The 25,204-nt window shown below is 48.7% G+C and overlaps 1 long non-coding RNA gene across 2 annotated transcripts in view; it reads left to right on the forward strand.

The window, feature by feature from the left end:
• The window catches only part of LOC309974191, a 291,403-nt gene that overhangs the window by 146,720 nt on the left and 119,479 nt on the right, over positions 1–25,204 (forward strand). For both annotated transcript variants that reach the window (XR_014326865.1, XR_014326866.1), the window contains exon 3: positions 157–293. This is a non-coding gene — a long non-coding RNA (uncharacterized lncRNA). The remainder of the gene's footprint in view (positions 1–156; positions 294–25,204) is intronic.

Here is a 25,204-nt window from a genome sequence, read left to right on the forward strand (position 1 = left end):
TAATAGCTACTCAATAAATGCCTGCTCTTCAGATGCTTCTCATTTAGCATAGAGTAAATATGCACGTCTTATTTTTTAAATGAATGAAATGTCTCATTACCAAATTCATTCATGTGAGCAGTGACACTAATATTCCCTTTTCTTGTATGTTTCTAGCATCCTGCTCCACCTGGGATTTAGGTGCCTTTAATCTGACAAAAAAAGAATACGTATCCATTCAGTACTCCAGAGGGACTTGAAAACTGTTCTTCCCTGAACTAAAGCTGGACTATCATGGGATGTGAAGAATCAAGGTAAGGGATTTTCTCCTCTTGAGCCTTATGGAACCAAAGATGGCTGTTGGAATTGGTGGTCTCGCGCAACACAGCTTGGGGTGTGGTTTTCGACTGCTCGGCCCAGCTTCCTGTGCTTGGGAAGCTGGCTTTCCATAACCCTGATACACAGGACCCGGTTCTCAGTGCCTGGACCTTGTGCCGGGGGGGCGATCCCTCTGTCCCCAGCCGAGGAAGGAGTCCACCATCTCCGAGGTGGATGCCCCACACTTTCCCCCCCGGCAGAAGGTGGGGATGGTCCAGCCGTCCTGCTGAGGTGCGTGGAGCCCACGCTGGGGAGAGGATGGCTGAGTTTGCTGGGATTACGTGATCAGGTCAGCAGGCCTTCGGGGGCACCCAGAAGTGACCTCTTCCTCTCTCCCTGCCTGCTTGCACTGCGCGCGCCGGCTGCCACGTCTCAGGCTGCTTGGGGTAAAGGGTGAGAGGTTAAAACTGACGGCTTTAGGCAAACCCCGGTTTTCCTGCTTTTGCTACTTGCCTCGGCCTCTCCCCAGGCCTCAGTTTCCTCATTTGTAAAATTGGGGTCCTATGAGTGCCCCAGGAGGATGTTATGGGTGCTGAGTGAGATGGTGGAGATAAAGAGTTTACCATTCTGCCTTTCACGGTGGAGGAAATGCTCCCAAACGGAAGAGGGTTTTGTTTGTTTGTTTGTTTTCAATGCATTAGTTACACCATTTAGGGGTCCTGCCGTGCAGCAGGCCCTTTCCCAGTCCTTGCTCTGCTGTTCTCTCTGCCTCTCACCCGCCACCAAGTCTGCCTGGGAAACGGCTTGTGAATCACCTTCGGTCGTGCACAGCCCCCTCCACCTGAGCAGAGTTGATTCCTCCCCACACTGGGCTGTAGCCGGCCGTTGAAGGCATGGCTTTATGTGCCATGTGACTTCTCCTGCCCTCCCCTGCCCGTCCCCCTACTCTTCCCCCCCGGTCACTGGTGAGTTTGTTTAGAGCAAGGACTCTTAACACCCCAGCGTTGGGCCTCCCACTGTGGACATTGAAAGAACGAATGAATGAATCATTGAAAAAGAGGGCATAGAGAGAAAAAGCCAGAGTGGGAACCAAAGGGAGAAAGTTGCTGAAGATTTAGAGCAAAGAGTGAGGTCGGTCACATTTTCTTTTTCTTCAGCAAGGTGTTGAGATGATAAGTAACGTGATGGAAAAAGGAAAAATGAGGCCTACCACACACTGGAAAGCTCTTCGAGGGTGGAAATTTGGGTGAGAAAGTGTGAGCTGGTGAGAAGCCAGTTAGGGAGGTAGGACTGAGGACGCGGCCGAGGGTCGTGCTGATGTGCTCCTGCCCGTGTTGATGTGACCCACAGAGACGGAGGGCACGAGGCCTTGCCCTTCGGTCAATGTGGCGGCCGGCCCTGGCACACAGAGGGTTCTCCAGATTCACCAGGCATCTGGGAGGCCTGGGGAGGGTCCCTTGTCCATTCCGAGAGTCTTGCGGGAGAGGGTGCTGCCCCTTGAGACTCTTGGAAGATGGCGTATGAAGAAGACCTACCAGGAGCTGAGCTGACGAGCCTTTCCGTCCTCGGGCGCTCAGCAGCCCTGCACGCTCACGTTCGCCATTCGCTTTTATTTCACCATCTACTTACTTGCTGATTCTGGTGTCAGGAGGCAGCCGCAGTGAGCGCAGCTCTCAGGCCATCCTGTGAAAGTGCTGCATGCCTTTCTCGGGCCGCAGCTCTCAGGCCATCCTGTGAAAGTGCTGCATGCCTTTCTTGGGCCGTCGAGCGCTCAACCAGTCCTTGAGTTTTGTTTCGGAAGCCCACGCTCCCGGTCCAGGCCATGAGCTTGGGGCGCAGGAGTGTGTACGTGGACGTGCAGTCACCTGTTCTGGGATTCCCTCCCTTCCGGTAGCACCTGCAGGGCTGGAGCGAGCTGTTCCCGCGTCCAGGAAAACGGCAGATAGCAGTCCAGTCACTGGGGCGGAGAATCTGAAAGCTGGAAGAACCGTTCTGTTGATGGAGGAAAGGCTTGGCAGGTCTGTCTGGGGCTACTGGGAGAGGAAGTTCCCTAGAATTCAGCTGCTGGGAGCAGACAGAGCAGGAGTAGACGCCGGGAATCCAAGGCTCGCAGACCTGAAGGCGTCCCCGGTCAGGGCTGCTCTGTCCTAGGGGCTCTGAGAAAAGCCCAAACATCTGTGCTTGTGCCTGTGGTACTACTTGTTCTAAAGGCACTGCTCTCCCACTGGGAGCCTGTCTGCCCTCATCCCTGCCTAGAAATCAGCTCACCTGGGCTGCACGCCAACAGCAGGCCTCCACACCCTTCCCATCCCTGGGACTGTTTGCACTGTTCCTGCCGTAACCGGGATTTTATCCCAGTTGCACTTCCCTCTACCCGCTGTGACCCTGGGCAAGTCCTTTATAGCTCTCCACGCCTCTTTTTCTCAGCTGCAGAACCTGGCCTGAGGAGATGCTCAGCGAGAGGGAGCCCTTGTTATCTGCTTCTCTCCCACCTCCTTACCTGTCTGGCTCCTGACTGTGTTAATTCTGTCGCATCCCGGCCCCTCCTCGCACCTGCGCGCAGCGTTGCCTTCTTCCCTTTGACGCTCACCTTGCCTTTTTGGACTCCTCTCCTGGGCCCGCCTCCCTCTGGGAGCATCTCTTGGGTCCTGCCTGATACTCCCAAGCCAGCCCTCTCTAGCCTTTGGTGAGAGGGTGTCTGAAGGCACCTGCCTGCCTGTCCTCAGACACGAGCCAGCCCTGGTCTTTGGCCACAGGCTACGTGTGTCAAGGTTGCTTCCTTTATTCAGTGTCCGGAGTGTTTGCTGAAAGAATTCCCGACCCACTCGGAACTCTACCCTTGAAACAGAAACGGATTCTCAAAACACCTCTGCTACTGGCCCATTTTACTATTACTGTTTCTTGTGGTTTCATATTGAGGTTTTTGGCTCATTGCATCTGACCTGGAGTTTATTTTTAGTAGTGAAGACAGAGTTCAATTAATGTCAAAACATGAGGGCAAATGCAGAGGAGGGATTCAGAAGTCTAGGGGAAAATGTGCCTAGTTTTGCTTCTTCTGATAACATCTGTCACACCAGCAGACGCCGAGCTTTCTCGGCCCGCGATGGGCTTTTGCAGAGGCTGGGAGTCCGAGCCACCCCCGGGGAGCGAATGCGTTTCTGGGTCTCCTTCAGTCCAGTTTATCCAGCAGCTGGCCGCACAGATGAGTACCCACCGCAGTTATCATGGCGGGTGAGAGTTATTACAATCAATATTAAAGGCCAGGCTTTGGAACCTTCAGTTCTTATCTCCCCCGTGGCTTCGGGTTCCTTCTGTCTCCGGAAGAAGCGTCCACCTTGTTTGAACACCAGCTCTTCTCCCTGGATTGGGAATGTTTGGAGAACAGGCTCTGGGTCTTGCTGTCTCTTTCGCGCCAGCTTTTGGCACCGTGACAGGCATCCAGGACATGCTTGGGGAACGTTTTCTTGGATTCCCTGCACTTTTGGACCCTGAGTTGGGGTTAGAAAGTCAGAAATCATGCACACAATGCTCTTTCGTCAAGGGCTCCCGGGTCTGTTCTGGGATTTTGGGGAAACTGAGCACTGTTTGCTTAGGACTTTAGAGTTTCTAAAAGTTCTTTTTCGTTCTTCCGTCCTGCTTTTATCCCTTGGTTATTTGCGGAGAACCTGCACTGTGCCACTCTGCAGGGTACCTGCAAGGAAGGAGGGACGCACCACTGTTCTGGCCCCGAACGCAATCCGGAGACGGAGGCTGGCTTTATGGACTCCCGTTATGGACTATATTTTCGTGTCCCTCCCCCCCCCCGCCAAAGTCAGATGTAGAAACCCTAATCCCCAGTGTAATGGTGTCAGGAGGTGGGGCCCTTGGGAGGTGGCCGGGTCTTAAGGGTGGAGCTCTCAGGATGGGATTGATGCCCTATAAGAAGAGGCACGGGAGAGTCACGTCTCTCTCAGCTCTCTGAGATGTGAAGACACAGCCAGAAGGCAGCCTTCTGCAAACCAGGAACTGAGTGAGCTTCACCTTGATCTTGGACTGCCAGCCTCCGGAACTGTGAGGAATAAATTTCCATTGTTTAAGCCACCCAGTCTGTGATATCTTGTTATAGCAGCCTGAGCAGAATAGGACTCCTGTATTTCACAGACGGATGAGTTGGAGACTCAGAGCAGTTGTGCTGCCGGGAGCTCCCTGCTAGTTGGTGGTGGACCTCACAGATGAGCGTGGCTCTTCTGAATCCAGGCACCTGAACCTGCTCCCCCGCTACCTGCCGCGTGATCCGCAGGCGTGTCTGGACTTTCTCGTGGTCGCTCCTCTCTGCTCCGTCATCTGTTTCTCCCTCCACTCCCCTCCCCTCCGCTCTTCTCTCTTTTTCTCTGCTGTCTCCCTTTCCCCCTCTCCCAGTTCTTGTTTCTTCTGAAGATGAAGATCTTTCTCTCTGTGGTGCCTTTTGGGGGAAGGTACCTGATGATAATGGCGTTGTGCTTGAGCTCGTCCCGCCTGGGGTGGTGTCTGTCTCACTGAATCCACTTCCCCAGCACCTACTGTGGGGACTGGCGTGATGTGGCAACTTCCTCCGTCCCTCCCTGCCCTCTTCCACTGTCCCACTGTGAGCCAGGTGTTGCACCCAGCCATGGGAGGCAACAGACTAGGTAAAAAACGCCCTGGGGGAGACACAGTATATCCGAACAACTGTTGTTTGCACAGCGTCATGGGCCAGATGTTTGGACACCCTCCAAATCCCCAGGTTCATACGCTGAGAGTCCTAACCCTGAGTGTGGCTGTACTGGAATTAAGGGAGTCATTAGGTTAAATGAGGTCATGAGGGTGGAACCCTGCTCTGATAGGAGAGCTCAGTGGAGACCTCCCTCTCCCTCTGTCTCTGCCACGTGAGGACACGGCGGGAAGGTGGCTGTTCGCAAGCCAGGGAGAGAGCTCTCACATCTCGAGACCCTCGATCTCGGACTTCTGTGCTCCAGAACTGTGAGAACAAACGTCTGTTGTGTGAGCCACGAAGCCTCTGGTGTTCCGTTATGGCAGCCCGAGCTGACTAAGATGCACGGTGGATGCACGCCTCAGGCCATAGGCTGCAGGGTAGTTTGATTGCCTTGGTCCCAAAGCCTCTCTTGTGGTGTCGAGCTGTGGCTCATGCCTATGAGGTTTCCCAGTCCCATCTCGAAAACCAGGAGCCCAAACCGAGCTCGCTTGTCCTGCTCTGTCTGTATCCGGACGTTCAGGGTTTCCCTAAGCTGGGAAATTCTATGTTTTCACTCTTCTTCCTTGCTCAGGTGTACTTAGGTGTGTACTGAACTCTCCTGCGGTTGCAGCGTCAGGCTCCTGGAAGCAGCAGCAGCTCTGGACTCCTGGTCTTGCGCTTGTGATCCACTGGGCTGCCTCCCTTTTAAGATGCTCTCCCCATGTTACAGGACATTGTTCATTTCGTTAGTCGTTTGTGCATTCTATTGGCCAATCGGTTTGCCTGTTGAAGTACTAAGCACTGGGTATTCTAACAGCTCCTATTACGCACCACTAATAACGGTCTGTCCTTATAGGAGTAGCAGTGGTGCGTATGTTGTATGATGAAGGTTCTGCTACTAATACTACCAGTAATAATAGTAAAAAGAATAATAGCTCAAATGTATTATTCATAGTGTTCCCAACACTTTACATATCTTATCTCATTTGCTTTTCAGAGCATGTGAGGAAATGGGGATTAACTAATATGCCCAGGATGGCAACTGGAGGTGTCTCCCCACGGGATGGATGTGAAGCACACGCTAGTGCTACGTGCTTTTGCATAATTTCAAGCTTTCTCTTTTTTTAACTCGAGGCTAACGTTTAGAAGCTTTTACTAATGAGAGGACTCTTTGCTAAATTGATGTAAGCGCTACACATCACCAAGAACTCCGTCCTGGTGTGTCTCTCCGTGCCTTTTGTCGTAGCCCTCAGACGCCTCCTGTTCCTTCCAGGAGAACCTCCCAGCTTGGGCTCTAGGTTTTCTCCAGGTTTCACCCATCCTTTTCTGCTCCCCTGGGACCCAGGTTTACCTGGCGGAACTGGACAAAATGTGAGACCCAGCAGGTTTTGTTTTTTTTTTAATTTTTTAAAATTTTATTTATTTATTTTTGGCTGCATTGGGTCTTTGTTCCTGTGCGTGGACTTTCTCTACTTGTGGCGAGCAGGGGCTACTCTTCGTTGGCGGTGCGTGGGCTTCCCATCGCGGTGGCTTCTCTTGTTGCGGAGCACGGGCTCTAGGCATGCGGGCTTTAGTAGTTGTGGCTCGTGGGCTCAGTAGTTGTGGCTCGTGGGCTCTAGAGCACAGGCTCAGTAGTTGTGGTGCACGGGCTTAGTTGCTCTGCGGCATGAGGGATCTTCCCGGACCAGGGCTCGAACCCGTGTCCCCTGCATTGGCAGGCAGATTCTTAACCACTGCGCCACCAGGGAAGCCCCCAGACCCAGCAGGTTTTATCCCTGGTTTGTAATGGAGTGAACAGCAGAGCTCCACACAGCAGTCTAGTGACCTGGCTTCTTCTGGGATGTGGGTGGCTTTCAGAAAGCCTGAGCTGCCAAGCCTCCGGGTCCTCCTTGCTGCTCTCAGTGATGCCTGGTCTGCTGGGAATTCACTCTTTGGCCCCCAGCCATTTTCTCTCCAGTTCTGTCCCTTTCCTGGAGCTCGTTGTAATGGGTGCCTTTATGAAGAAAATACCCATTGTGGGATGCAAGGCATCTGGAGGATGTTTTTTTTCTCCCTCCAAAGATGAAACCTTAAGACTGAGGGATCCACCCTCAGTCTTGTAGGCCAAGCATCCTACAATGTCTGGCCGCAAGGACTCAGAGGGGCATTCTTCTGCTGTTGCAAAGCAGAGGCACCTGGCTTCATCCCCGTGGGAAATCAGAAGTGGGAGGGCCTTTAAAAAATGTTGGCTTAAGGAAAAGTTTCATCAAAATAGAAACGAAAAAGCCGATCGAAAGCGTCACCCTCCCCGAGCTGGCCTCTTCCCTGAGTATCAGCACCGCCCCTGCTGGAGTGGCCGGGAACTGGGAAAGCGACCGGCCATGGGGGGCGGGGTGGGGGGAGGGCTGCTGCACAGGGAGCAGAAAGGAGATGCGTGCCCAGATCTCTCTGCTTTGCCACCTGCCAGCCCCTTGCCAGCTGGGATTCAGGCTCTAGGTGCTTTTGAGCCTCGGTTTCTTGCTCTGAGGACCAAATGACACGGTTGTCTGTGGCTCCTCGAGTCACGGAAGATGCTCCACCCACGGGCGCTGCGCTGAGGAATTCATCAGTCATTTGCTTCCAGGCTTTGAACCTCATTTTCCTCAGCTCCCATTGAAAGCAGCGTGCCGGACGGCTGCCCTGGTCTGTCAGTCCCTCCCAGCTTACACATTTCACATCCGCGCCCGTTGCCTTTTCGGGATTGATAGAATGTTTTCAGAGTTTAACGGGAACCGTATACAGCAGCCATCAGGAGGGGCAGAAATGGAAGGAAATAGTCCAGGTGTCATAATTTTTCCACTCCCCCGCACACTTCCATCACACATGTTTGAAAACAAACCTTATTTTCAGAACAGTTTCTGATTTTACTGAAAAACTGTGAAGATAGTTCACAATTTTGAACTGTCTTCGAAGTATGTGGGAGGATCCCATATATCCCACATCCAGTTCTCCCTACTGCTCACTTCTTACGTTAGTGTGGCACAGTTGTTACAAGTAGTGATCAGTATGGGTGCATTATTATTATCGACTACAGCTTATACATTGTTTTTTAGGTTTCCTTAATGTTTCCCTGATGTCCTTTTTCCGTTCCGCCATCCCGTCCAGGGTACTGTGTTCCATTAAGTTGTCATGTCTCCTTAGGCTCCTCTTGGCTGTGAAGGTTTCTCAGACTTTCCTTGTTTTTGATGACCTTGATGGTTTTGAGGAGTACAGGTCGGCTATTGTATAGATTGTCCCTTTATTAGGATTTGTCTGATGTTTTTCTCATCATTAGTCTGAGATGATGCATCTTAGGAGGAAGACTGCAGACGTAAAGTAACCCTGACCGCCTGGCTACGCTACTGTTAGTTAGATTTCTCCACCATGAAATGCCTGCCCCCGCCCCATTTCCTCACCGTACTTGGAAGGATGTCACACCTCTGGAGTGGGGCGTTTTGCCCCCCCTTGATGCAAAGTATTGACACAAATTATTTGGAATTCTCCTTGGGAGATTTGTCTCTTCTCCCCCATTTCTTTATATCCATACGGACTCGTGGATATTTTTATAGACTTTGGATTCTAGTTCAATATGACTTTATGTTGCTCATAAAGCAACATTGAGTTCTGTTGGTCAAGTTCTTTCAGCTTTGGCCATTGGGAGCTCTTTCATTTGGCTCCTGGGTCCTTTTGATATACGACCATCATCGTTGCCGGGCGGCGGGGGGCGGCGTTGTTTTTTCCTTTTTTTTTTTTTTTGAGCATTTCCTTCCTTTCTGGCATGACAAGGTGCTCCAGGCTCATCCTGTATATTTCCTGCCCCCAGACCTAGAATCAGCCATTTCTCCAAGGAGGCCTGGTTTGCTTTATTGGAACATGGTATTAGAAACCAACGTATGGGTGTGAGATGTGTTCACTGCTACTGGGGCATCACTGCTTCTAAGTCTTCTTAGCCAACAGAGCAATGAAATACGTGTGAGTGTCCTAACCCACGTGTATACACATGTGTATAATTGTTTCCATAGGTATCCGTCATATCTCTGTTAAGCTAACCATGAATTCATACTGATGTTCCAACTAATCCATTACTACTCCATACACTTTTGAACAGACATTTTTTTGCCCATGTTGGTCGGCAAGAGGAAGTACTGAATGGTAAGTTCTAAAAGTCCCCATGGGCAGAGAGCAGTGGGATGAGAACACTGGACTTTTCCCTGTGGACAGTGTAGTCTCGTGAGCAGAAGTCAAGAGTTGGACACAGTTGGACAGAAACTCAGAAACACGTGCCGCCCAGAATGCTTGCAGACCAGAACGCTGTCACACTCGCAGGCCTTGTGTGCCTTTTGTCCTCCTGGGAAGCCTGTCCTGTCCTCCCTCCCCTCCCACGTTATCCCCACACTATACCCTCTCCCCGCACACACTCCTAGAGTCCCCTGGGCTTACCCCATCAGAAATATACCCACTTAAAAAAAATTCTTTGCCTGTCTGCTGCTCCCAAGTAGACCGCGTCCTTGAGGGAAGCACTGCGTCTCGCAGGCAGTGCCTTGCACAGTCTCCCAAAACCAAAGCCAGGTCCGTCCACTCACTTTCAGAGTTTGTTGGGGGAATAAAGCAGTGGACAAGACACACGCCCTGGCCTTGTTGGAACCTGATACACACTGAATGCAAATGAAGGAATTCACATACAATGCAGAATCCCCTACCCCATTTCCTTTTTGGCCGGGGGTCTCAAACTCAATTGTCTCCAGGGACCAGGCAGGCAATATAAGGAATGACGTGGGCCTGGTGGGCAACCGGAAGGCGTGCATAGCTGATGAAGAGCCAGGACATCTGGTGTGACATACCGACCTGGCCGCCCGGCTCAGGCCAGCGTCCTGCCTGATGGTCCGGGGTCTGTGCCTGACTAGTTGTTCCTAAGTTTTTGGACTCACATGCCCAGTAGAAACGGGGTGGTGCCCAGTCCATGGCCGCTGATCATGGTGCTGGAGAACTGCTGGCCTAGCGTGGCCGGATCTGACTGTTCCAGGGAGCCTGGAAGCTGGGGAGCTGGGGGAGTCTTGCCCCTTTCTGTTCACTTCTGTTCGTTCCTGATGTCACTGTAGCAATACTTCTTCCCCTGCCAGCAGCACTTGGTCCCAGTAGCAATAGTTGCTTCCAGTTTGCAGGGACTTCTTTGTCCCCTACTCCGGGAACCAGCCTCATTGGCTGCTCTAGAGATGACATCCCCAGCAGGGCTCCCTGGGGTCCCCCGACTTCGCAGTTCCGATCATCGTACCCCACGCCCCATCCCCATGTGCTTGCTCTCTGCCTCTCGGCTACCTCGGACTCTCCCTCCTGTCTTTTCAGTAAACGGTTCATTCTTTATCTGAAATTCAGCGGCTATGCTTCCTCTTCCCATGTTGAGCCTTGATTAATGCGCGAGGTGTTATTTCTGTATTTCCTACCCTTGCCGTTTTCGCTCAGTTGAGCACAAAGCAGGTTTCCAAGCCTGTCGCTTTGAGGCCCAGACTGCCGGCCCGCCGCCGCCCACCCCCACCCCACCCCAAACCCACCACCCACCTGCAGCCACGTGCCCGGAAGCCCTGCGTCTTACGCTCGTTGCTTGCCGGCTTCACCCGCTCGTGCTGCTTGCACACAACCACGGGCCGCTCCCGGGGGGCTTGCCAGTGGCCCCTTTCCACAGCCTGCTGCGTCTGGAGATGATGCTTTGGGTTTTCCACAATGAACACCGGTCCCCAGGGTGTGCCGGGTTTCTCTGTGTCTGCAGGGGTGTGTGCGCCTGCTGCGTGGAAACAACCTTGTCAAAATAAACCAGGGCTATGCTGACAGGGGGAAGTGAGGCTGGCCGGAGGAGAAGACGTGGGCTGGGTGCTTCTTGGGGGGTTTCCTCTGTGCCAGTGCCCTACAGGAGGCTGCCTCTGCCATGCTTCCTGGACCCTTCCGACTCCCCCAGGGCCCCCGTTGGACACAAGACTCTCTTGCTACCTTCCCACGTTGAGCCGTTCACTGAACAGTGTGCCTCCAAACCAGCTCTTCTGCCACGATTTTCCCCTTTGCTCTGAACTCACCGTCCTGACCTGACACGTCAGCAGTCCTTTTGTCACTCCAGTGATGCAACTTTGTGATTTTCAGGGTCCAATGTGACTGATTAAAAATCATGATATTCCTCGGGAATTCTCATCGATCGTGATCATTGTGGTGCTCAGCTGTGTCGAACACTGGGCTTTGTGAGCTGGGCGGACTCACTGGGGGTATATGTTAGTTTGCACGGGCGGCTGTGACAGAGTACCACCCGTGCGGTGGCTCAAAACAACAGAAATACATACTCTCACAGTTGTCCAGGCTAGAAGCCTGAAATCACAGTGTCAGCAGGGTTGCCTTCCCGCCAAAGATTCTAGGGAAGAATCCTTCCTTTCCTCCTGCCTTCTGGTGGTTGCTGGCAATCCTTGGCCTTCCTTAGCTTGTAGGTGCATCACTTCAATCTCTTCCTCCATCCTCACATAGACTCCTCTCCCGTGCATCTGGTCCAGATTGCCCTCTTCTTGTAAGAATGAGGTCTACCCTAATCTGACTTCATCATGTTAACTTGATTACTTTCTCCAAGACCCTATTTCCAAATAAGGTCACACTCACCAGTACTAGGAGTTAGAACTTGAGCATAACTTTTAGTGGGGGGACACAGTTCAACCTGCAACAAGGATATGAAGAAGTGTTACAACTTCTAGTTTTGTTTATTTCTTTCCTATAAAATGTCGTATGCTTTATAATAATATAGGTGTTTCTGTGTATAAATTATAAACAAATACACAGATACTGGGGGCTATCCTCAATCATGGGTGATGAGGACATAGTTTAAAAACAAACCAATCAGTCCACTGGTCTGGTTTATGGAGGGCCCGGGTCTTAGTCAACCTGGGCTGCCGTAGCAAAATACTATAGATCAGGTGGCCTCAACAACAGAAAATTTGTTTTCTTACAGTTCCGGCAGCCGGGAAGTCCAAGATCAAGGTGCAGCTGGTTCAGTTTCTGGTGAAAGTGCTCTTCCTGGTTTGCAGACAGCTACTTTCTTGCTGTATCTTCACATAATGAGGCAGGGGTTGGGGGTGGGATGGGAGAGGAGGCACTAGCTTTCTGGCATCTCTTCTTATATAAGTGCGCTAATCCTGTGGGATCAGGGCTCCACCCTTATGACCTCATTGAACCTTAATTACCTCCATTAAGGTCCCATCTCCAAATAGAGTTGCCCTGGGGATCAGGACTTTAACATATAAAGTTGGGGGAGGACACAATTCAGTCTATCGCAGGTCCCATCTTCTGGATTTTGTTATACAGTAAGATTCCCTTGGTTCTTACGAATTACAAGAAAAACTTAAAGTCTGGTTTGGTGGATAGATCCCAACTTTAGTTCCACATACACCTCGTTTTTATTCTGGCTTTCTTATTCCTTTATATTTATTTTTAAAATTCTATCATCAGTAGCTGGGTGCTGTGGGCAAGCTAAATGCCCTCTCTGAGCCTCGCTTTCTACCTCTGTGACACGGAGATAATGCCTACTTAGGGAATTGTTTGGGAGGGTAAGTGAGGTCACTAAGTAGATGCTTAGTAGCTGTGAGCAGTTTTCCTTTCTGCCCAGATCTCACTCTTCCCTGCCCTCCAGCAACGGCTGCCCTGCCCCTGCCCAAGGAGGGTGGGAGAGTTTTGAGGGGGTAAATCCTTAGTCCTGGAGGTGGCTCTAGACGGCATTGTGTCTGAGGCCTTCCTGGGCCCTATCTCTCTTTCTCAGCCCTTGTGTTTACCATCCAGCTGTGTCTCATCTGCACTCACTGTTAGTAATGTCATCATTTTGCAGTTCAGCCATCATTTTGGTTTTTGTACGTGGCTTGTCTTGACTCAGCCTAGCTTGTAAAGCAGATCTGTGGGATCCAGCCCACATGTGTACCGCAGGTGATCAGCGACTGTATTTGTTGGGTTGATTGGGTGGGGGAGAAGGGAGGGCTTTAGCCCGGGTGCCAACCCTTCTTCACTTTCCTACCTTTGTTCATCTCAGAGGAGGCAGGCGGTGAGATGAACAGGCTCTCCTGCTTCCCTTCGCTGCCTACTGCCCTGCTGCTTATGGCCCAGGGCAGGGCCAGCATTAAACAAGGTCTGTATAAGCGTAGAGAGGGGCCCGGTAGTGTGGTCCCTTCCAGAAACATGCGTGGGCCTGGAAGTCACATAAACCCGGTGGGAGTCCTAAGCCTGCCCTTTACCGCTCCCAAGGCCTTGGGCAAAATCTTGCTGTTCCCTGTTGCAAAATGGAGCTCATAATGGTACCTGTGTCATTAGGTGGCTGAGAGGAAATGAGCTAATGCATGTACGCCCCTAGTACAATAGCCGTCCGGACAAGGGGCAGAGGCCTGGGCGGGGGGAACCACTGCTCTCCCGATGCACTCTGAACTAGGCTTCCAAATACCAAATGCCTCTCTCGTCCCCCCTCTGTGCAACCCCAGCCAAATGCCTTTCCCTCTCTGTCTAAGTTTCTGCTCTCTGTTATCGCTAAAGGTTAATAATGCTTTCCTCAAAGTTTAACTTGATGTGATTTACATAAAGTGACATGAAGCAGTTTGTAAAACACAACCCAGAAATTCATAATTATCATTAACAAGTTTGATTGGGAAGTCTCATGACTGCATCTGTACCCTGTGAGACTTTTAGGAGTTATAACTGAAGTCTGCAGCCGAGGTGCAAGTCCAAGCTTTTTAAGTCATTCTCAAGTAGCAAACCTATATGGCATCCTGCAGGTAGATTAGGGCCCTGTCGGCTTTTTTTTCCTGGTATCTTTAATACACATGCCTGCTGTTGACTCCTGCTTGGCCTGGAGCCCTGACCTTGTCCTCAGAAAATCCCTTCCTGTCCAGATGCACCGGTGCTCCGAGCTCTCCTGCTGTTCTCACTGCACCTGCCCAGGGCCTGACCCAGCCACAGCCGGCTTCCTTTGCTCCCGTGGTAGGCATTCGGGCAGGTTGGAGCGATGAATGTTGTTGGCAAAGGAAAGTGAGTCTTCTTCTGTGCTGCTGGGCGGCGATGAATTGAACCAGCCTCACTGAAGGGAGAGTTGACACAACTTCTCAACGTTTAGACTGTGTGTGCCCTTTGACCCAGCAACTCCTCCCCCCCACCATGAGCCTGTCCTCTAGAAGCAGGAAAACACATTTCAAAAAATGTTCTTTCACAGCATTGAGAAAGTAGCAGAAGCTGGAGGACAACCTCACTGCTTAACAGTGTCATACTCAGCAGTCTGAAGAATTGAGATTTTGCGACCATCTCAAGGCTGGATCAGGAAGCACATGGCGCTGGCTTGGTCCCATGACCGATGATGTTCACCTTGATCACTTGACGAGAGTGGTGTCTGCTAGGTTTCTCCACCATAAAGTTATATTTCTCCCTTTATAATTAGTGAGTATCTTATCAGGAGATCATCTGTTACTATCAATATATAAATATCATGTTTCTCATCATACTTTCACCTAAGTTTAGCCTCCACTGAAAATTCTTGCCTGAAACTGGTATTACTGTTATTGCCAAACAGTGTCTGTCTCCGTCATCGCTTCCACACTTATCAGTTGGAATTCTAACATAAGGAAGAACTTTCCTTTCTTTTTCCATTAAAAACATTCAATTATTGATATCAGTGTGAACTCATAAATTCTTATTTTATTATATTGCTTATAATCCATGACTGTCGTTTTTTTCCTCAAATTTTCCTAGAGTCGGCGGATGGGATGCCCTTCAAGTTGGGTTCTATGTCCTTTTGACATTTCCCCATCATTTTTTGAGCACTGCTTTGCCTTCCGGCGCCACGAGACGTTCCAGGCTCATGCTGTGCTCGCCCTGCCCCAGCCCTGGAGTCAGCCATCACTTCTGTGCTATTCTTGCCAGAAGTGGGTAACCTGGATTTAATCTAGAGGAAATACGGACAAACCCAAATTGAGGGACATTCTGCAAAGCCACTGGCCAGTGTTCCTCAAAAACGAAAGAAAGACAAAGCCAGACTAAGGAACGATGACAGATTAAAGGAGCCTAAGGGGGCACGATGACTAAGGGCAATGTGTGACCCTGGGTTCGCTTCAAAAGACATTATTGGTAAAATTTGAGTAATGTCTCTGGGTTAAACAGTAGGATTATATTAATGTTAATTTCCTGATACAACTTGATCATTATAATGTGGTTATATAAGGTATCAGTACTGAGAAGTTGCAAGGCTGTGGGAATTCATTCTACTTTCAAACTCTTTTTGTAAGTGTGAAATTATTTCAAAATGAAAAGTAAAAAGAAATTAAATACGAACAATTGAGATGAATTTATATATACTAATATGGAAAGGTGTCCATAATCAATTAATTGAAGGAGAAAAGTTGTAGTATTTTTGGTATAGAATTAGCCCACCTTTGTGAAGACAAGACAGAGCAAAATAGTACATATGCATATTTGCACATGAAATTCTGAGAAGGTATGAACTTCCTGTTAACAGACATTTCCGGGAAATGTAATTGGAAGGTGTGAGAAAGTGGGAACTTGGTGATTTTTTTTTTTTTTTAAAGAAGAAGCATGTTTTAATACTATAATGGGAAAGTGATAAGCATGTGGTTTGTGTGGGGAAGTGCGCTTCTGCCGGTGAACGTTCGGTTTGATGTCTTCCATCCACCTCAATTTCTGTTGCGTTTTCTTCCACAGGCAGTGCCCTGCCAAAAAGTCTTACCCCGTGGACACTCACCTGTGTTTTGCCCCCCTATCCGCTTTCTCGCTTCTGATTCTTAACACAGACACGGAGGGAGCCTGCCGACCGTGCTGCTAGACAGCGATGCCAGCTGACTCATCTTACCTTTAGCCAATGAAGCTGGAAATTGTTCACTCTGGAACACTTTAGAGAGAACTTTATTCTTAAGCGTGTATCCTTTCGGTCTCCCCAGAGGAGTGTAAATCAGAAACCTGACCGTGCTCATATTTGCTCCTCTAAGGAGCAATGATTCGTTAAGTGGTGCTTGATGTCTCTAAACCTGATTAATTAGTGAACCACCATCAGTTTCTCCCAGGAATTTGTAATGATCACTAGCCTTTTGTAGTTAATGTAAAATTTCACTGAGATAGATTTATTTTTATGTATAGGTTTGTTTTCCCATCTCAGAGCAGATGCTCCTTGATTCAAGCGTGGAGAAGAACAAAAATAACATGTCTTGCGGGCCGACTGTGTGCCACGAGCTATTACAGACTTTGACTCATGTAGCCTCCCTACTACAGTCGGCCCTCTGTATTCTCTGGTTCTGCATCTGTGGATTCAACCAACCGCAGATTGAAAATATTTGCACAAAGAAATTCCAGAAAGTTCCAAAAAGCAAAACTTGAATTTGCATCATGCTGGCAACTATATACATAGTATTTACATCGTATTAGGTATTATATGCAATCTGAAGTATACAAGGGGACATGTGTAGGTTAAATGCAAATACTACACCCATTTTTTTTCTTTATGAGATAGTGACTCATTCCGAAATGAGCCCTTTATTGTGTGTTTTAGGTGAACCAATCAGTGGGAGCCTGGACCAGGTGGTCTGCGGAAGTTTCTTCCCTTATTTGGCGGGGTGGGGTACCACACGGCATGCAGGATCTTAGCTCTCCGACCAGGGATCGAACCCGTGCCCCCTCCAGTGGAAGCGCGGAGTCGTAACCTCTGGACCGCCAGGAAGTCCCACTACACCATTTTATATCAGGAACGTGAGCACCACCGGATGCTGGTATCTGTGGAGGTCCTGGAACCATTCCCCCGAGGATAGCGAGGGAGGCCTGTACTAGGGAACATTCTTCCAGTCTCTCAGTGAGAAAACTGACCCCCAAAAGGTGTGCTGCCACAGGCTCTAGCATGTTCACTTAGCTCCTGAATGAACTATCTCCTGCTCTTGCCTGTCTCTGACTCCTCCTGGGGTCCAGAGCAGTTTGTGTTTGCTTCCTTCTGCTCCGGGCTGCCCCGTCACCTCCTGCAGCTCCTAAACACCAGCTCCAGTTTTGCCTTCTAAGTACCTTTGTCTTCTTCTGTCGGGGTGTCTCCCTCAGTAATGATTATAATGACGGCGATAAAAGAAAAACTAAAATATTTGTGGGTAAGTGTCTTTATGGATCCCTTGCTGTGCCGGGCAGATTGCTGAGCTCTCCCAGGCATCATGTCATCATTCCTTCCCACCACCTGATGAGGTGTAGGGGCTCACGGTGGGCTGGGGACCTGAAATCCGCAGCCGGGTCCATCTAGGAGCCAGAAGCGAATGTCGGTCCAACACGTGTTTTCCATTTCAGTGTTCACTTAGGTAGTTAATACGCTCTTGCACTGGGTTGGTGCAAGCTAGTGGACACGGCCAAATTATTTCTCCCACAAACTTATAGCCACATATTCCCAGACATTATAAATCTGTGGTTGAACTAATACTCAGACACGTCACCATTTTATCAATGACATAATCAAGCTCATAATGAAGGATCCCAATTTTAAGTTACACAGCTCAACAGCATATAAAGTATTAGGTGTGTGCTTACTTCATTAACGGAGGCACTTTTTTTTTTTTAACCAGAAGGTATGGAAAATAAGAGGAAAAACTTCAATCTTTCAACAAAAACGATAATCATCTTCCCATAAGTATGGTAAAAGAAATGACAAGATTTTCAGAAACTGTGATTAAAAATTGGTTTAGCTACAGTCAAAAAATCATCACATAACAAAGTATCTCTGTCTTTTTAAAAATATTTGCTACATTAAAGGGCATATTGTATAAGTTCTGGGTAAAACACAGGTACCCTTATACTAGACATATTCAATAGCCTCTTTTCATTGTTTCTTTCAGGTCCTCCCTGTCACATTGCACCACAGGGAAAACATTAATTGAACTGTGAGACTTTTTTGTCTGTAGACGTTAAAGATATATACATGTTATTAAATGAACCTTTAACCGGAGCTTTGTGATTTTTTTCAAAATAGATTTATGTGTGTGTGTGTGTGTGTGTGTGTGTGTGTGTGTGTGTATACATATATGTGTGTGTGTGTATACATATGTATGTATATATACATACATATATGTATGTATATATATCTAAAACGGCACAACATGAGATTTTGAGAAATACATTAAAAAAATCTCCTAACACTTGGCAAATCTGACAAAAGCAATGGTTTTGCCAATCCTGATGTCTCTGTATGTGAATGTCAGCAGTATAAACATGACATACAAGCTCATGACTATACAGGCCCTGTCTTCATTGCTTGAAATGACCAAAGGGGAAGAACCACGCTGTGGCATCCCAGTGTTGTGTCAACTAAAAAGTACGGTATTTTAGTATAAAATATTTTAATATTGTAGTAAATTAATGTTTGTATGAGTATTAGTATAAACTATTTTAGCATGAAAATGCACTGAAAACATACAAGTAACGTGCTGGGGATTTGGGCGTCTAATCTTTCTAAATTTCTTGTCAATAAAATTCTGGCACAGGAAATAGATTTGAGTAAGAATCATCGCTCAACACAGTGCAATTTCAGGAAAGTCAACTGATAACAACGATCAAAGTGTCCTCAAGGCTGAACAGCAAGAATCTCTCACTAAGTGTTGGGATAGACTGACAGGAACCCCAAAGTAGAAGTTGCAGTTGGGCGGAGCTAGTGCCCTGTAGTGGAAGGTCTTTTAGACTTCCTGCTCACCGAGGATCCACCCTGCTGATGTGCGCCTTAAACTCAGATTCCACTTCCACAGCCATAGCTAGAGGCAGCCCAGTTTTACTGAAGGCAACAGTTGCTTCTGTGACCTCCAAATGGCTGCTTTTACGTCTTTATACTCTGTCCTACCTTCAGTTAACGCCAGGGCTGCAGTCACCAGACCTCTCCCAAGGCCTGCAGCACAGTGGGCAGCAGCGCAGCAGTCAGCTTCTCCACTAGATTCAGACTGTACGAAATGTAACCTGTCCTCAAGACCTGGGGTTTCGGTGGCAAGTCATCAGAAGGCCAAGTCAGTCCTGGCTGTCTACGTGTGTCCTCATGAGAACAGTGTGAGAGTGGCTTGGATGGCTCAGCTCTCCAGGACCCCTGGCTCTCCATAACCAGCGAGTGGGTCTCTGGCATTTAGGAGGGCACGAGCCCATCCTTCAGCAAGTACTGATTTATTATCTCCGATGATAAAGGTCGGCTTCAGCGTGGTCTTCCCTCATTGGTTTTCCCTCATTGTTTCATGAGATTACGTCATTGAGCAGCTACTAGGTACTTAGCTTGGGGTGAGGGGTGCAGAGCAATTTGGCATGACCCATCCCGCCTTGAAGGATCCCAGGGCCATAGCTGAAAACAAATCCCAGTTCTGTAAGGGTGGCTGGGTCACCTGCTCTGCTCACAGCTGCTGTTGCAGCTCGTAGCACCGGGTCTGGCATAGAGAACGTGCACCGTCCATAATGGGTGGATGAGGATTTCCTGATTTCAGCTCAGGAGTCATCACCTCTACAATAAAAGTTAATCAAAGGGCAGGGCTATGTTTTCTTCCTTCTGTGACCTCTCTGACTTATTTTTGAACTTCCTCTCCCCAGTTTGTGGCCCAGTCTTTCTTATGGTGCAGAGACCTCTTACATGTCGACAGTGACCCTCTTTGGACTCTGGTGTCTTAAGGGCAGGTGACTCATATCTGTTTCCTCAACATATATAACTAATGCTTTGTAGACATTGTGGGTACTCAGTGTCTGAGTAAGAGTTGCTTTTGCTTAGCAAGTGACCCTTCTGGGGAGATGTGCTATGGACTGAATTGTGTCTCCTCCCCCCGCCCCTACCTCCCACCATCCCCTCACACCCCTGCCACCGCAAATTCATTTGTTGAAGCGCTAGCCCCCAGGGGGATGGTATTTGGAGATAGGGCCTTTGGGAGGTGATTAGGTTTGGATAAGGTCATGAAAGTGAGGCCCCCGTGATGGGATTAGCGCCCTGAATAAGAAGAGATGTAGAGAGCTTGATCTCTCTCTCTCGCTCGCTCTCTCTCTCTCTCTCTCTCTCCCCCCCCCCCCATATGAGGACACAGTGAGAAGGTAGCTGTGTGCAACCCAAAGAGAGAGGCCTCAGAAGAAACTGGACCTGCCTACACCTTGATCTTGGACTTCAGTTTCCACAACTGTAAGAAAATAAATTTCTGCTCAAGCCACCCAGTCTATGATATTTTGTTATGGCAGCCTGAGCTGACTGAGACACGGGGACTAGGGCTGCCTTAGCGTCATGGAGAGAAGACTGGAGGGAATTTGAGAGGTGGAGGTGGACTTCCATGATGGTTGTCTCCAAATAATGAGAGGCTGGGAGGAAGGCAGTAGGTCAGATGTATCTCTTATGGCCCCAAAGATTAGAACCAAGATGGGGAAGAGGAAAGAACAGGCAGACAGATAACAACCGAATAAAAGGAGATGGAGCCTTGTGGATGAATGAGTTGTCTCAGACAGTGGTCAGGGTATCATGGTTGGAGGTGTCCACTTAAGAGACCACGTTGGGACGGAGAGGGATCCAAGCATCACACTGTGATGTGACCCTCTAAGGTCCCCATAGTCCCTGAGGTTCTAGGAGCCCATAGTTAATCATTACAAACAAGAACCATCTCCTCTCATTTGTAGAACATGTTACAACTTCCAAAGCATTTTCATATGTACTATCTCATTTGATTCATAGAACAACATCATGGTTGATGCCCAGTCCGAGTTTCCTGAACAAGGGGAGATGAGTAAGGGAGCCATTGCTATACCATGGATGACAGGAGAGGCAGAGTGATTTCTTGACTCAATAGTAAAGGCTAAGCCTGGCTTGAACCCAGGTCTCTCCCCAGCTTCCTCCAAGTTGACAGTGAGAACACTTTCTCTTAGAATGTTATTTTCCTGTTTTTGTGTTTCATCTTAGTACATTCTTCAGCCTCCGTATCCCCTTTAATCCTCACAATAGCCCTTTGAAACAAGCATGATTATTCTTATTTTGCAGATGAGAAAACTGATGCTCGGAGAGCAGAGGGACTTTTGCCAGGTCTCCAGCTCCTTACTGGGCAGAGCCTTAGGTTTGGGGAGCAGTGGGCATCCTCTCCAAGCAAATGCGAGCCCATCCTCTTGGCACTGGTGGGTGTGCACGAAGTTCTTGGCCACAAGGTTACAACTGCAGGTGAATTGAATAACTGACTAGTCCAGCAGTGAAGTCACTCTTTCTTGTACTCATGCCTGATTTCCAGCAATCTCTCTGCAGTTCCTCCTGCCAGAGCCCTGCTCTGTGCTTCTGGAAAGGCAGTGGAGTTTCTCAGCCCCAGCTGCATACCGTAGTCACCTGGGAGCTTGCAAAGAACACTGGGATCTGATCCCTTCTCCCGGCCCCCTAGGCTAGGGTTAATTGATCTAGGGAGGGATCCGGGCATCAGTGTTTGTAAAAATCTCTTTGGATGGTTAAGAAGCACCAAATTGGTGTTGGTGTGGGCAGATTTGTGCAAGCAGGTTATTGTGATGAGGTGTGAAGGCCGTGGTCTGCTTTGTTCCCAGGGTCCGTCTAGTTCTGTGCCGGCTGCTTTTTTGCTCTGCAGAAGTGATTTCATTTCTCCTTCCCTCCAACTCTCCTGGTTAGAGGTCATGCCCTGGCAGGACACCATGTAAAGTCGTACCGTGTAAAGTCACACCGTAACTCTTGTTGTTACTAGCTCTGTGACCTTGGGAAAGCAGCTTCCCTTCTCTGTAACATGAGAATAATACTGCCGATTTCCTCATGAGGCTGCTGTGAGCGTTACCTCTGTGGACCACACCCAGTGAATAGCTCGGGCTGTATAAGGGTTGTGATTATCATTTCAGTAGCTACATGTTATGCGTGTTTATATGGTATTGTTTATGTGTCCTTCATGGCAGAGTTAGCTGCTTCTTCCCATGTGTAAGAATATCACCACTGTGGATACGAACGTACATACGTACGTACATACATGATAGATAGATAGATGGCTAGGGATCTGTATCTATACGTCTACTATGGAATTACGATGTGTCTTTGTGTCTCTAACTTGGTCTATCCATTCCGAAAATGTTTATTGAGCGCTGCTGGGTGCTGGGGAATGGACAAGAGAGAAGCAGTCTCTGCTCCTTGGGGAGTTTTGTCTTTGAAGGGGGAAGATGATGATCAAGAGGTTATAATAATGTGCAGCAGATGCTATGTTGAGGCAGGTCCCGGAAGCTGTGGAATAGGTAACAAATGGTCCTAATTTATGCCTAGTCATTGTGGGGAGACCCCCCCCTACCAGCACTGACTCCTTCTCCTGCCTTATTTCTTTACATGCCTGATGTTCTTGGATTTACTGGAATTACCTATGCACCCTCCATATTAATCTATAATCGTTGCATTGGGCTTAGGAAATGTGTTTTTGTTCATTTGGGTATTCCCGGTGTGCTTCCATCATTCATTCGTCTCAGTTCAATCCAAGCAACACCTTTGGAAAATCTGTGTTATTTGCTGGGGTCACACAGATGAAAAGACCTGTACAGAAACCCTCACAATTTTCTGGGAAAGACAGACGTATAAGTGCACGTAGGTTTGGACCATCATGGCTGCTGTGATCGCTGCTGTTCCAGGGAAGAATGGGGACCCAAGGGGTGGTGGCCCCTGGAAAATATGTGGACCCGAGACAAACATGTCTGTGTCTCTCATTAAGCCCTGGGTTTTCAAGCTGAGGAACTGTCTCCATTGGGTTTAGGTCACGGCCTGACACACAGTAAGTGCGCACTGAATGCACGGAGAGTTGCTGGACAGACTTTTTCTCTGGGAGTTTGTCCTCATCTCTGAACAGAAGGTCAGCTAATATTGTGAAACTCTCGATCAGTGTTCACACTTTAGAGCCCTGTGATGGAGGCTGAAAGGATCCTTCCTCACCGGAGTGACCGAGAAGGTCATTATTTTGCAAAGTCCTCAGGTTCTCATCATTGCTAGAAGCTGACTAATTATGAGCAGGGAAGTGAGGGCCTTGAAATGCCCCTGTCTGCACATTTGGCCTCATTGTCAAATCCAGTCCTCATTTCTGATAACTTCTTTGGCTTCTGTGAAGCCACCTGGCCATGCCTGGCCGTGGGCGGTACTCATAATTAGCCTGACAGCCAGGACAGGCCCGGGGTTAGGGGGTGGGGACCCAGGAGGTGGAGAAGATGGGCTTTTTTAGCCCATTTCAAAGTAATGAAAAGACTTTGAGAACGGTTGGTGATGTCTGCTACCACAATCGCTTTCTCTGTTTCCACTGAAAATGAAATTCTGGATGGACTGAACCTGACTAAGAAAAGGGAAGGTGGACAGGAAAGCTGATGACGAATGCGACTGGGTTATTTCTAGAGTGCTTTGTACTTTTTAGAATGTTTCCCCCTGAGCCCTTTTTCATTCGAACTCTCAGAACACTTAAAGAGCTCTTAGCGGGACTTCCCTGGCGGTCCAGTGGTTAAGACTTCGCCTTCCATTGCAGGGGGTGCGGGTTCGATCCCTGGTCGGGGGGGCTAAGATCCCACATGCCTCGTGGCCAAAAAACCAAAACGTAAAACAGAAGCAATATTGTAACAGATTCAATAAAGCCTTTAAAAATGGGCCACATCAAAAAAAAAAAAGCGCTCTTAGCATGTCAGCAGCTGGGTGTTATGGAAAGAGCACTGCCTTTAGAAACTTTCCAAGGAACTCGTGGGAATCTACAACTTTCCAGCCATGTAACCTTGTCAAGTTCAGTCTACCACTTTGAGCCTCAGTTTCCTCATTCAAGAAGGAAAAAAGAAAAGGTGGCAGTGTTTCGTTTGAGTAACTCTGCTTATAAACCTCAACATCCTAGAGGCTCAGCACGAAAGACGCCCATTTCCTACTCACATGACAGCCCAAGGAGGACGTTCCTGGCCAGTGGGTGGTGTTTCTTCATGCACTGATTGGAAAACTCAGGCCGCTTCCATGTTGCTGGTCTCCCACTCTTCAAGGACTTTGATGCCCATCGAGCTGGCAGAGGGGGGAAGGGAAGGTAGAGATGCGTATACACCTTGTCCTGAAAGTGGCATTCAGTCACTCCACTTGCAAGAATCTCCTTGGTGGACCGCAGCTGGGAATGGGCAACAGGAGACTCTTCTGTTTTGTTTTGTTTTGTTGCCTCTCTGGGAATGTTGGTGAAGGACCGTGAAATGCCGAGACATTGGGGCTACAGATAAATTTTAGCAAGTGGGTGAATTCACAAGTACGGAATCTGCAAATAGTGAGGATTGACTGAATATATGATAACCAAGTGTGAGACGTAGAACCCCAGTGAGCTGCAATTCTGGGGAAGGTTGTGGCAAAGGTTTCCAGAGCAGGGGATATCTTAGGCCAGGGTCGGAAGACTTTCTGTGCAAAGGGCCTGGGAGTAAATATCTTAGGATTTGCAGGCCGCACAAACTCTGGGGCACCTAAACTCTGCCACTGTGGCACAAAAGCAGCTGTGGACAATACAGAACAAATGGGCACGGCTGCGCTCCAGTAAACCTTTATTTCTGCACACTGAAATGAATTTCACATAATTTTCGCGTCACAAAATGCTCTTCTTCTACTGATTTTTTTCCCCCAGTCATTTAAAAATGTAAGAACCGTTCTTAGCTTGTGGCTTGAACAAAAGCAGATGGTAGCCAGGTTTGGCCTGAAGGCCAAAGTTTGCCAACTCCTGCCTCAGACACTGCTAGATAGGGATACTTACTGATTATGGGAAAAAAAGGGAATAATTCAGAACTGGACAAAGGATGAAGTTTAAAAATTCACCTAAGATCCCAAGACCCAGGGATTTCCACAAACGACGCGCGTGGCCGACCAGGGCCATCCCTGTGGTCCTGTAATTAATTTATCCCTGGAGGATATGTGGTGGGTATCTTTCTGTGTTAGTAGGGCTAGATCTCCGTCATAAGGATGATAGCTAACCCTCATCTTCCATAGCTGGATTATGATTTATGTGAACTCGTCCTTTGCTGGTGTCTTTTAGATTGTTTTTTAGTTTGCCGTTACAAAGGATACAGCATGAATTCTCATACACACCACACAGCTAGGGTTGTGGGGGAGGCATAGATGAGTCACACCATATTCTGCCCTCAGGATGCTTAGAATTCAACAAGGCACACGGGCGACACGGAGTAGTTATCCTGCACAGACAGTGGTGGTTTCCCGAATCAGAGCTCCCGTGCTCTGGAGGTTGGAAATGC

Source organism: Leucopleurus acutus (genome assembly GCF_964270905.1).
Source record: "Leucopleurus acutus genome assembly, chromosome: 17".
In the NCBI taxonomy this organism is placed as follows: domain Eukaryota; kingdom Metazoa; phylum Chordata; class Mammalia; order Artiodactyla; family Delphinidae; genus Leucopleurus; species Leucopleurus acutus.